The sequence below is a fragment of the Pavona decussata genome, unplaced genomic scaffold, assembly GCF_977016875.1.
Source record: "Pavona decussata unplaced genomic scaffold, jaPavDecu1.1 SCAFFOLD_122, whole genome shotgun sequence".
In the NCBI taxonomy this organism is placed as follows: Eukaryota; Metazoa; Cnidaria; class Anthozoa; order Scleractinia; family Agariciidae; genus Pavona; species Pavona decussata.
Window position 1 is genome coordinate 1061792 of NW_028145536.1, and position 12517 is coordinate 1074308.

The 12517-nt window shown below is 37.9% G+C and overlaps 1 protein-coding gene across 3 annotated transcripts in view; it reads left to right on the forward strand.

Moving 5' to 3' along the window:
• Positions 1-8752, forward strand: part of LOC146469546 (uncharacterized) — a 28730-nt gene extending 19978 nt beyond the window's left edge. For all 3 annotated transcript variants that reach the window (XM_085123180.1, XM_085123181.1, XM_085123179.1), the window contains exon 3: positions 8113-8752. The gene's annotated coding sequence lies outside the window, so the exon portion shown is untranslated. The remainder of the gene's footprint in view (positions 1-8112) is intronic.
• Positions 8753-12517: the final 3765 nt, after the last annotated feature.

Genomic DNA, 12517 nt, shown 5'->3' on the forward strand with positions numbered 1-12517 from the left:
CATTTCTGGTTGGTTACCAGAATTAAGCAATGCCTTATTCTAATCTGCTCTGTGATTGGCTCTTTCCTTCTGTGTTTGGTTTTCGCTCAGTTCGGGGAAGAAACAAAAACACGGAAAAGTTTTCGCTCCGATTAAGATTGTCATGCGACGTTTTAATACATACATGCCCTTTGTGTGGGGAGAGAACAGTGAGAAATTGTTTTTTCGGAAGACAACAGCGACTTTAACCGAAAAGAGTTTGCAGTAAGGTTCAAACGGCCTTGCCAAATTACACAATTTTCCAACACGATGGATATAAGCTTGCTTACTTTTGGGGATAAAATGGAGGTAGGTCATATATTTTTTTTTTTTGATATTTCTTGACAAAAAATGATTTTTTTTAAAATGATTATTTATTTAGTAAACGCAAATTAATTTCCCCAAAATACTTTACCTTGAGTTCCTGAACACGCGCGCCGCATTTGCTAGCATATTTTCAGTTTTTGTCTTCTGCTAAAAGACTATTTTCCTTCTATAAATTGAACTGGACTTTGAGTAAGAGACTTCATAATATAATATTAGTCCTTTCAGACCAGTGTGCTTATTCCTTCAAGATCCATACAACATCTCTCATAGGACTTTGGAGAAATTGATAGAGTGTCCACACAATATTATTATCCATCTGCTGGTGAGATCAATATCCCTCCCACCCCTCAGCTAAGAGAAATGAAAAATGTCCGACTTATGACCGCCAAAATAATAGTAATGAAACCCGTACTACAACAGAGAACACCTTGTCTGAACCGATAAGGGCTCTTTATGTAAGTGTAGTTAGTTTAATTTTATCCCCTCTCTCCCACCTACTGAGTTAAAAAAAATTTGGATCCAAAATATAAAACTAGCCTTCCTCTAAAATAAAAATGGGGACATTGGTTTACATGTCTGCACCACCTAATGTTTTGCAGGTCTATGCTTGTGATAGGCTTTAGAAAAGAAGTAGTTTTAAAAGGAGGACATGCCTCTTTGGATTTGACATCACTTATAGTTTTTAGAATCTTTTTGCCATTGTTCTTTTCTTCAAGATAGGGGAATTTCTCCATTGTTTTATCATTAGTATGGAGTCCTTGAAGTACTAAACACATTTCATTTACTACTTCCATTGTTAATCCTTAGCACATTCTCTGATACAAATAGTTATCACTGGCCTCAGTTTCTCCTTTATTTCTTGTTAACTCTGCCTTAATTTCTTCCACCTGATTTCTAGGGAGAAGCAAGTTCCTAAAGTTCCTATCAGTGATGTGAATATCTTCAAGGGCTAAAACAGCTGGACACAGCTCAACACATAATTAAGAGCAATGACAGTCATTTCGGACAACAGATATCACAACAGCTGCATTTCTCACACAAAAGCCAAAACCAAAGTGGTTATAAGCAAAAATTTTCCCCTGCACAGATTTCTGGGGTATTTACACTAATCTGTCATGATGGGTTGCATTTCTTCAATATTTGCACCAATATGATTGTTGTTAAAGTAAAGTTTTGATGTAGCAGGCTTCCCATCTCTTCCACTTTCTTGGAAAAAACTTTCCATGGTTTGCGGAAGACCAAAATGAATAAATTATTATCCTTCCAACACAATGAGAATCAAACCCCATTCCCAAAGATTGTGGCAAATAATATTCATTGTCAGTCTGTAGAGAATGAGACTGAGCCAAAAGTGCATTTTGAGGAATTTGGGGAGTAAGGTAGAACTGGTGATCCCCAAGCTTTCCACCCAAAAAGGCACCCCCAAATCCACACAGTACTAATGATGAGTAAATAATAGGCTGACAGGCTTAATTTTTGACATTGGTGGTGATAAGTTCATCTGCTATGGGCGAAAATATGTAATCAAACTGGTCAACATTACTTTGTGTTAAGATAGGAGGGCCTTTGTAGTACTCCATAAATCTTTCATATTCAAACTTTGTATGATTGTAGTTTGGTTGTTTTTCTGTTGCTGTTGTTGTCATGACAACAATCTTCGCTGTAGGGAATACTGAGGAAAGTGTTCCTCGTTTGCTGTACTCTGAAGTTGTGCCCCCTGAACAAAGATGCAATTAATTAAGAAAAAACTGTAGTCATTCACTGGGATGTTGTTATTCTTTCCATTAGAATAAGACAATATAATTACCAGAAAATGGATAATGAGAAGGCTGAATAAAAAGAGATTCTCAAGTAACTAAGCCCTTTTTGACGCATGGGGTGGTGGAAGGACGAAGCATAAAAGAAGCTGCGATAATCACCAACAATATGGCTCTGTATTTATTACCTTTTAATCTTTAAGCCTCAGTGTCAACATACAGTTTCTCCTTACTGGTCTCTACATGTCCATTTTTCATAGTAGCATTATAGGGAAGTTGTTGAAATATCAAGAAATTTCACCACTGGTGATCTCATGACCTCTCCTTGATTGTGTATTGATAAATATTAGGAGAAATTTTGATACTGATCACTACTGGGGCTTAAAGGTTCAAGGTTCACTGTTCTGATATTTTTTGTGTACTTGTGTGAAAAGTCCTTGAACATAATTTTGTGTTGCTGGTCTTAATATTAAGAAAAGTTAGGACCTGACATGGGTGCAAATATCAATACAAGAAAATTTTTTTTGCTCAAGGAATTGGCATCAACAAGGAATTTTCATCCAAGGCAGACACTGTTTTCAAAGTTTCTTTTCCCCACCACTTCTCTGCAGTGGGTTTGTGTCTGACAGTTTGATTAAATGTTGTTTCCTGGCTATGGAAGGCCATGGTTAAGGAATACTTAGGAATTCATGGTTACTGAAGATCAGCTTACTGTGAAAGCTGTTGTTTTGCTGCAGAAATGGGTGACAGTTCATTAGAACACACAGACATGCACAGGAAAACAAATAGTGGAAATATTTTTTATTTCTTTTCTATTTATCTGCCATTTGCTACTTTTATGAGCCCAAAAGACCTTCACACCTTCCCTATTATTATTGTTATTATTTTTTTTTTTTGCTGAAATCAAGGATCCCATCAGAGGTGAGTGCCCAAGCACCAAGATAGCGGCTTTGGACATAAAGAACCTTGTATTATTCTTAGTGTATCATCCTCTATGCATGTACAAATAATGCAATGCTCAGTACAACAATGATTATTTAAGCAGCTCATTGTGCCTTGCAAATCAAATGCAGATAATGACCTTTGTTCTTCATATCAAGAGTCAAATATTATTGGACTTGTGTATTATGTGGTTCTAATTTTCGAGTCTGTGGACTCCTATGTGTAAAATTATAACCTTTATTAACTTGTCATCAAAGAAGCAGTCGAGGGGGCATGTCCCCTAAACTTAACATAAATTTCAGGTGAAAACTTTTCAAGTGTTATGTGATAAAGGTGAATCAAGAACCACTGAAATGGAAAGCTCATCACTACCAAATAAAACTCTAATGGGAAACTCATAGGGACTTGCTCCGTTTGCTCACATGTTGCAAGTAACCAAACATTCTTCAGATCTCAAATCCAGATGTGGTACCTCCATTTCCCAAAAGAAATTCAAACTTCCATTTTTGAGAAAAAAAAAACCCCTTTAAAACAGCAAGGGTGTACTCGGTATTTTAATGTTGGACATAATTGGGCGCCTACTATTTACACGGACAGGTCTTTCTGGTTTGCTGGTATATAACCAAGACAGTAGCATGGTGTTAGGGCTAGGATGGTTCATGGTTCATTTATTTCACACTATTTACACAACATTAACATAGAAAGAAAAGTATTACAACAAATGATTACAAGATAAAAATAAATACAGTACAAATTATAAAATGTGTGTGGTGGTCAAAGTAGCAAAGGCTTTCTAGCTGACCACCACCTACTTTTAAGTAAACAAAGAAATGACACTGAGCTTTATTGAGATATTAGAAAATGCAGGAAATGTTTGTAGAGCCTAGGATGTACAAGAGAGAATTACATTTGTGTATTAAGGTATGTTCGAGATATACTGAACCGAGCAAGAAATCTAAACAGGACAAGCTTAAGAAGAAGAACAAAACAATAAATAAATAAAAACAAAAAAAAAGCAAAAAAACAACATACAAACAAACAAACAACAACAACAACAAACAAAAAGAAAGGAAAAGGACAACACATCATCAGCAGCAACAGCAGCGACAACAAAGATCAAAATATAAGCAGACAATTATTACTATTATTATTATTATTATTATTATTATTATTATTATTATTATTATTATTTTTAACTCTATTATTATTATTAGATAGTTACATACTATTATATTTGATCATTAATAATAAACAGAACATATATTATTTGATTGACAAGAGATCAGGTGGGCCTTATAAAGTTTCTTAAACCTGTTAAAAGATTTTGTTTTTTTCAATGCCATGGGGACAGTTTCCCATATGACAGAAGCAGAGTACTTAAAAGTAAATTTGCCTATGTTAGTTCTAACTTGTGGTCGGTGGAAATTAAGCTTGGCAGAATTTCTGGTGTTATAGCAGTTGTTGTAGGTAGGAGGAGGCCCTGTTTAGCTGGTTCATATAAAATTATATTATTACAGTGACCTTGAGTTGTGTCCTTTGGCCTGTAAAAGAAACCTGCCGCATTTACACAATCCATTTGGTTTGGAAATTTAAACCATTAACTTATGGAAGAAGGAGAATTTGTGTGACCAAATCAGCTGAAAGACTACAAAGAGAAGAAATAATTTTTACGTATCACTGGTAGACCACAATTTCTGAAACTTTGCAAATGAAAATATGACATGAACCATTTGACTTTCCAATGCGAAATTTAACACCAAGATGCCAATCAGTAACTCTATTGTGCCTCATCTACAACAACGACCACAAAATTTTTCTGATAAAGCTTCGACAACAAAAACTCTCTGCACTGTCTGTTGCTACCTTTACCTTGGGGTGCACAAAAATGATGTGACATTTCCCTGCCTGTAAATTACAGTATCTTCAATACAGTTACCATCAAAGGCGAAAACTGGTACAGCTTACTCCGGTTGACTTAAGTGTTTTTAATTGATCGTCGATAAGCACGTTGATCTTGAGTGGAGAAAGCACAATTACGATGGATTTGTTCTTGGAACAGTTTTCATTACAAAGATGGTCTAGATGGTCACAAAGGGTTGGAACTAATCTTAGTAAAAAAGTGATTTACCGCGCTTGTTGATTGCAATCTCTCCTGTTGCCTTTTTCGTTTTGGTTTAAGTTTCAAGTTTTGTTGTCCTCTCGACCAAAGAACGTTCCGAAGAGCACCCTCGAAAGCGAAAACCTCACCAGGAATGATCACAGTTACGAGCAGCACGGTGGACAAAGGATGATGGGCAGGCCCGTATTCCGGGCCTCAAATCGAACTTTACCAGATCTCCCCTCCGCCTGACCGTGGGAGATCTGGGTACGAGATTACTTTGGAATGTTTTTCCTCTATCAGTCAGCCGAAGGCCGGAGCCAGATAACATTAGAGGACACTACTTTTGAAAACAATACGTATCTACGAGGAAGGATTGTATTCATCCAAATGCCACATGACGAAAGGAACTTTTCTACGTGTAAACCTCAAAAATGGAATTACAAAAACATCGTCAGGTTTACCAAAGTTCGGTTTTGTAAAAATTACCACCCGCATTCCACTGCATTGGAATTACATAACGGAAGAAACATCCTAAGCAACTGCCAGTTTCTTAACAATTTCGGGACAGGCATTGGTACTAACCTATTCATAGCAGAGGGTTCTGCCAGTCTTGAGCTCACCAACACATCTTTTGAGTTAACACAGAGTAAGCCAGTAAACTCGCATTATCAAACACAGTTGCCTCCTTTCCAAGGATTCATATACGTTGGGAGTGCAGGACCTGTAAAACTAGAAAACACCAATCTTTCAGTCGAGGAATTTCAAGACATTGATTCGTATTTAATAGTCACAGGGTCAAGTGATCAATCTATCCACAACAATTCAGTCATTAAATGTCCTGTTGGAACACTGAGTAAGTTTATGAACTACTCCCATTCTTATATTGAAAGTATTGTTCATGAAAACTGTTCATCTAAACTTTGGCCATTTTTCTTTCCGACGTCGCATTCCTTCGCTTTCTCTTGCGCAAGATGCTCAGCTGGATTCTACAGTATTGACCCATATGAAAAAGAATGTCGACCTTGTCCATATGGCGGAAACTGCACAAGTAACATTGCAGCCAGACCTACATCCTGGGGATTTCCTTCACTGTCAGATCGTGGATCAGTCAACTTCCAACACTGTCCAGTCGACTACTGCTGTCCCTATCAAAACAGCAGCTGCCCATATAACAACGACACATATCTTTCAAGCGGGTGTTCTGGAAACCGCATCGGTGTCCTGTGCGGACACTGTAAGCCTAATTTCACAGAAACACTTTTCTCTGCACAATGTCGAGCGAGTGAAGACTGCACAGATTACTGGTTCTGGCCTTTTGCGTTGTTCTACACCTTGGTGTTTGACTCATTCCTTCTTTGGAAGAATTGCATCACGTGTTATGTTATTAAACTTTTGCCATGGACACGATCAATTCAAGGCGGACAATCTTCTAGCAACTTGGCATCGGATGGAGGTGGATACATAAAAGTAATTTTCTACTTTTATCAAGTTGCCAGCTTAGTTTTTGTTTTTACAGACATCGAGATCCACTTGATGGAAAAGTACTTATTGGTCCCGGTAATCGGCTGGTTCGATTTCAAGCCTATCAGCTCAGACAAAGGTCTCGTTTGCTCAATTTGCGGACTTACGGTGGCTTCAAAAATGTTTCTACAGGCCTCCCAGGTCATTGCTGTCTTATTTGGTATCGGCATTATTTATCTCCTACATGGAGCTCTCAGGAAATATCGCAAACGATCACCGTTTTTTCCTTCTGCTGGTCGGTACCTTGCTGCCACAGTCGATTGTTTGTTGCTGGGTTATTCAACTCTGGCAACCACAACTCTCAAAGCTTTGAACTGTGTCACTATCCAGACGAGCTCTCGCTTCTTTTACGATGGCAACATCCAATGCTGGCAGTGGTGGCAAAAACTGTGCGGTGCTGTCATCTGTGTTTTCATTGTTCCGTTCGTTTTTGTTGTGTATCGTGGATCTAAATTACTCCACAGAAAAGAAATATCAGCAAAGCGGTTTCTGTATGCTTGCCTGATTCCCTTGCCGTTCGCCGTTCGTTGGATGCTTTCATGCAAGAGGATTCTCCACAGTGAGATGGGCGACAGTTCTGATAATAGTGAGCAGCTGTCTTTGCTTCCTGCGGATCGCTCCATCAGAAGGCAATCCATCACTGATCCAGTACATGGTATCATTTATGGTCCTTTCAAGAAACCTGATGACAGGGAGGGTTCTGGAGCTGTATACTGGGAAAGTGTTCTTATTGGTCGTCGTCTAGTGCTGATATGCCTCCACACTTTTATCGTGTTTCCTTTTATTAGGATGGTTTGTCTGACTGTCGCGTGCACCCTAATCCTTACACACCATATATGGAAAAAGCCATTCAAAGATGTCCGTGTCAATCATGGAGAAACAGCCTCGTTAACTGCTCTACTCGTTTTGGCGGTTGTCAACATGGCTGAATTTGCATTCGCTTTCAATGGCGGGATTCTCTCGAAGCAGCAACGCGCCTGTTTAATGGTGTTACGCATTGTTGAAGTTGTCATTCTGGGAACAGTTCCTCTTCTGTGTGTGCTTACCCTTTTTATTGCTGTTCTGTGGCAGTTGATAAGGCTTTGTAAATTGTGTTGGGTAAGCCTTTGCAGATTGATTGTTAAAACTTGGTTTTCACTAGCAAAATAAGTATAGACGCAAGCCCAAGGGCAAGCATCGTGGGAATGCTTATTTCACCATGAAAACGGCTTCGACGCAAGCATAGGCACAAGCTCAAGCACAAGGATCAAATGTTTTTCCCTTTTTTGTGCTTGCGTCGCGTTGGTTTTCACTTGACATAAACTTCTGATGCTTGTGCTTGTGCCTGTGTTGCTAGTGAAAACCAGGCTTAAGTAAAAGCGAAATGGCAGATAAAAGGACTCTAACAATTATAAAACATAAACCGTTGAACCTCATAGTCAAGTGTTGAGCCTCTATAAAGTGAAGTTTGACCACTATTAATTAAATTACTGTAATTTTGACCTCTATTAAACGGTCACCTGTATCAAATAAGCGATCGCGGTTACTCTTGTTTTGTCGTAACGAGCTTTTTCTGTTGTTTTGACCTCAGGCCCTGTTTTTTTAAATAGTGGATAACTTTATCCAGTGGATAAGTCGCTATTGAGCGGATACAATGTCATAGTTGAAGTACATTTTACTCACTTGATGAACCGAGCCTAAACTCGTTCCCAGGATCTCTCTTCATCCCGTCCACATAAGCGAGAGACTGGGCACGGGTAGAGGAAAAGACCTTGGTAACGAAATTGCAACCGAGCCCCGTTCTAAACCGGCACTTTGTAAAAGAAAACCACCCAAATATATCAACCAAAAAGAAAAAAAAAACTGCCAGCTAATAGAATTTCTAACGACCCGCAGTACTGACTGTTTGCATTATAAATGTTTTGTTAGTTCGTGTCTATACTATATTCTTGTTTGTCATACTATTTTCTTTCGTCTATTAAACGAATAATTAAGTGATTGTTGGGGGGTTTTTGTGTATAAAGTTTATATTAAGTTAGTGTCGGGAAGAAGAACTGACGTGCGTGACGTAAAAATATTGCATAGCTATGATAAAATATTAACTAGATTATAATTGAATGAATGTCACGAAATATGTCACATGTCACGCGAATAAGATTAAGTTAGTGATACAATAGATTGCACAATTCTAAAAAGACTGAGTAATGTACTACATGACAATGATGTAACTGCACGCGTCTATTAATCTATTAAACTAAATAAGGAAACGAAATGCGTGTAATAGGCTATTTCCGAGTTGCTGTAAACCTCTTTATCAAAGCGAGGCTAACTGCAAAGTTTTTATTATGAAAATTAGTTTTATTTATATGTAAAACAAATTTAATTTTCATTCAATTTTTCACTTTTGCACTTAGCCTCACTTTCATAATGAGGTTCACAGCAACTCGGAAATGGCCTATTGTGTGATAAGAGTTAAATTTAAGAGCATTACAATAGTGTAGGTTTGGGATTTTAAATTACTGTGCTTTTTATTGTGGGTAAATTACTTGTTTCGCAAATAGACCTGAGTAAATCTTAGTACAATTATAAAGTAAGGTCAGATCGAGGCAGAAAGAATTGAGAACAGAATTGTGAATCGCGAATAGAGGATTGTGAACTGTAGATTTAGGGATATCGCTGATCGTCAGATTGTTTGAATGTTAGAATAAAACTTCAGAAAGGAAAGATATCCTCCTCTTCAGTTTGTGAACCGGCGAGGGGGGAGTACGCAAAAGATTCCGTGACAGTTTAATACCAAATGTGAAATGAATGACATTTTTATTGCGTTTGACGTGTATTCTTTGAAACCTGTATTCGCCATTCCCCGAGCGTGACCACTTAATACAGGTTCGACTGTATTTTAACAGTGTAAATTAACATAAGTATATATATATATAACGCACTCTGTACTTTTACCAAAAGGTAAAACATTTAAATGGTAAATGGCGTGGGATGGTTGATTACAGAGTTCTACTGAGAAAGTTCTTAAGTTTTTCTGGGAAAGAATAATGAAAATTCCGAAATATGGTTTTTTCCCACGTCGGATGCGACCCATTTAGACAAATATCCCAGTAATATCGGCATTAAAGTCTTCGATCATAAACATTTGGAAATTTGTGTATTCCTCTTGAGGCTTTCGTATTTTCTTAATATTTTGGGTAACACTAATATTCTATGTTCCAATCTTTAGGCAATTAATGCAAGATTTTGTTAATCGATATCAATTCTTTGGGCGCCGGGGGGGACATACTCCCGCCGGATCAGTTGCATAATCTGAATACCTCGACAAATTACATTAATATGTTCTTCTTCGAAAACATTAATAGAATTCGATCGTTTTACTTTGGCCATCTGGAAATTTTTCGTCACCGGGCAACATATACAAACGTAGATTTTTCAGTGTTTTTTCAGTGTTCGGAATACCCAACATATATCCCAAACGCCCATTTACTGTCGAGTAAATTATATATACGTGCCTTATCACGTGGCCGTCGCTATATATGGCGGCATATCGCTGGATACCGTTGTTGTTGTTGTTGTTTTTTTTTTTTGTCAATTTTTTTGTGTCGTTCATCTTCGTCAGGCATCCAGCTTTCTCTCGGTCAGCGTAGTCCTCTAGCTAGCTTCTAGTTTGAGGGTTAGAAATGTAGCGAAAGGTTAATCAGACCACTCATGTCATCTTTCTATATGGCCAGTTATATTTGAATATCCTCTGAAAGATTTATTTCACTTAAAAAAAGCCACTGTGTCCACTGTGGTAGTGTTATGTCTACAAGATTTAACTCAGTTAGGAAATCATTTTACTGAATGGCCGCTATAATAACCCATCACCGGCATACTAAGGAGGACTGTATTCAAAATACAGTAAATTTAGAATATTAAGCTCCACGGAAAATTATCCTCCCTCTTCTCCCTTCACTATTCAAAATTTCGTCCGAGGGAGGGGTGCAACGGGCGCTTTCAAATCCTGAAGTATACGGATCTTTGTTTGTTTGTAATCCGTCATCCGGGACTTAAGATAAGCGCACAGGCGTGAATTGACCAGTACTTCACGGACTACTGGAGGCTAGTTGAAAAGAATTATGTAATTTTGGGGAGTTATTTATTCCTTTAAACCACAGCTTGATTTCTGATTTAAGGACATCTTTATATTCTGATTATGAGGAAGACCACAAACCTTATGCAAATATAGCTGATATCATGATTTTAACATTCTTTTGTTTGCATTCAAATTAACCCTACTAGCCTCGTTCAAGGTGGCATATTCTTTTTGATTTCTTGAACTCAAGAACGAGGTTAGTAGAGCTAATTTGAATGCAAACAAAGTAATAAAATGTCTCTCTTTTTGCAAAGTGCCTATAGCTACTGCCAGCAGTATATGAGCACATAAAATTGCCCCGAAAATTAGACATAAGTGCCGAAGTCAAACGCTGAGCCGAACTCCAACCTTTGTCGTGTAGCCTGAAGTCTAGGGGAAGTATCATGGGGTTTTTGATATCTTTTGTTAAAAATGATGAAATAAGACCTTCAATCAGCTGCCAAATAATCCTAGAATGACGAGAGGAACGAAATCAACTCAATTCTTGAAAGAAACAACTTGTGATCTGTTCTATCGCATTTTGGAAACAAAAATGCGAGAACTTGAAAAACATTAGTCTAATATTTTTCAAGTTTCAATTCAAACCGGCCTACTCTGTCTCTGGCCAGAGGCACTAATCGACATGTTTATTGCACTGGGGTGATAATTTTAAACAAACTTGACAATTATTTCGTTGTTTCTGCTGACAGTCAAACATTTTTGGGTTTTGAAATGACTTCCCCTTTAAGGTGCTAGTCGGCTGGTTTGGATGAATCAACTGAGCATATTGGTCACCATTTCAAAGTTCTCGGCTAGTGGCCGCTTTTTTGAATGAGTGGCTTTCTTGAGAAAGGACAATGTTAGTCTTGATAGGTACTTTTACGCAGTCCTTTTTTATTATGCAGTTATGGGACAAAGACAAAGGCTGGCTGAAGGAAGACGCGCAATTATCGAACGAACTTGCAGGGCACTATTTTGAAACTTAAATAGTTCTAAATGGATAATGGTTCTCGTCTACCAATTTACAAAATTGACACGGATTGTGTTAGAGAAATGTTCCGTCTTTCATTTTCCCTGGGTCACCTTTTGGAAGCTCGGTTGAATTTCAAGAAAATTGTTTTACGTTAATTTTGAAGTGCGAATGGATAGCTTTTATACTAACAGAATTCCTTCGTTCTGGATAATATAGCAGATACACTCTTCTTCTTCATCATCATCATCAAAAGACCGTTGGTCAAGGTATGCTTTCTTTACCCGGATGGCAATATTATTTAAATGTACAAATCCAATAGGGCGTTTCGACTCAAGAACGAACTCCTTTTCAAGAGATTCAGCTTATTAGCAAAGTTCATTTTTAAATCTGTAAGGTGGTGTACCCAGGAAAGCCTGTCGTCGAAAGTAATGCCCAGAAGACGAGTATATTTTACCCGCTCGATCCGTGCCTCTCCAATAGTCACAGGAATTAGCGGCCCGATGTGCGGTTTTCTCATCAAAATCATAGCTTCGCACTTAGCCGAGTGAGGGGTTTACGAGTTCTCTAGGCACCAGCTGTTCAGTTCAGATAAAGCTCTATTCAAAGACGTGACAGTGTTATCGGCAATGTCGCCAATACAATAAACGGTGGTGTCGTCCGCGTACATAAAAATGCTACTGAATATTTTACATTTTATGTCTTAATTGCTGTAGTCAATTGTTTTGTGTTCTGTATGTAATGTTATCACCATTTTTAAAATATAGTTTTATACGTACTGTAAT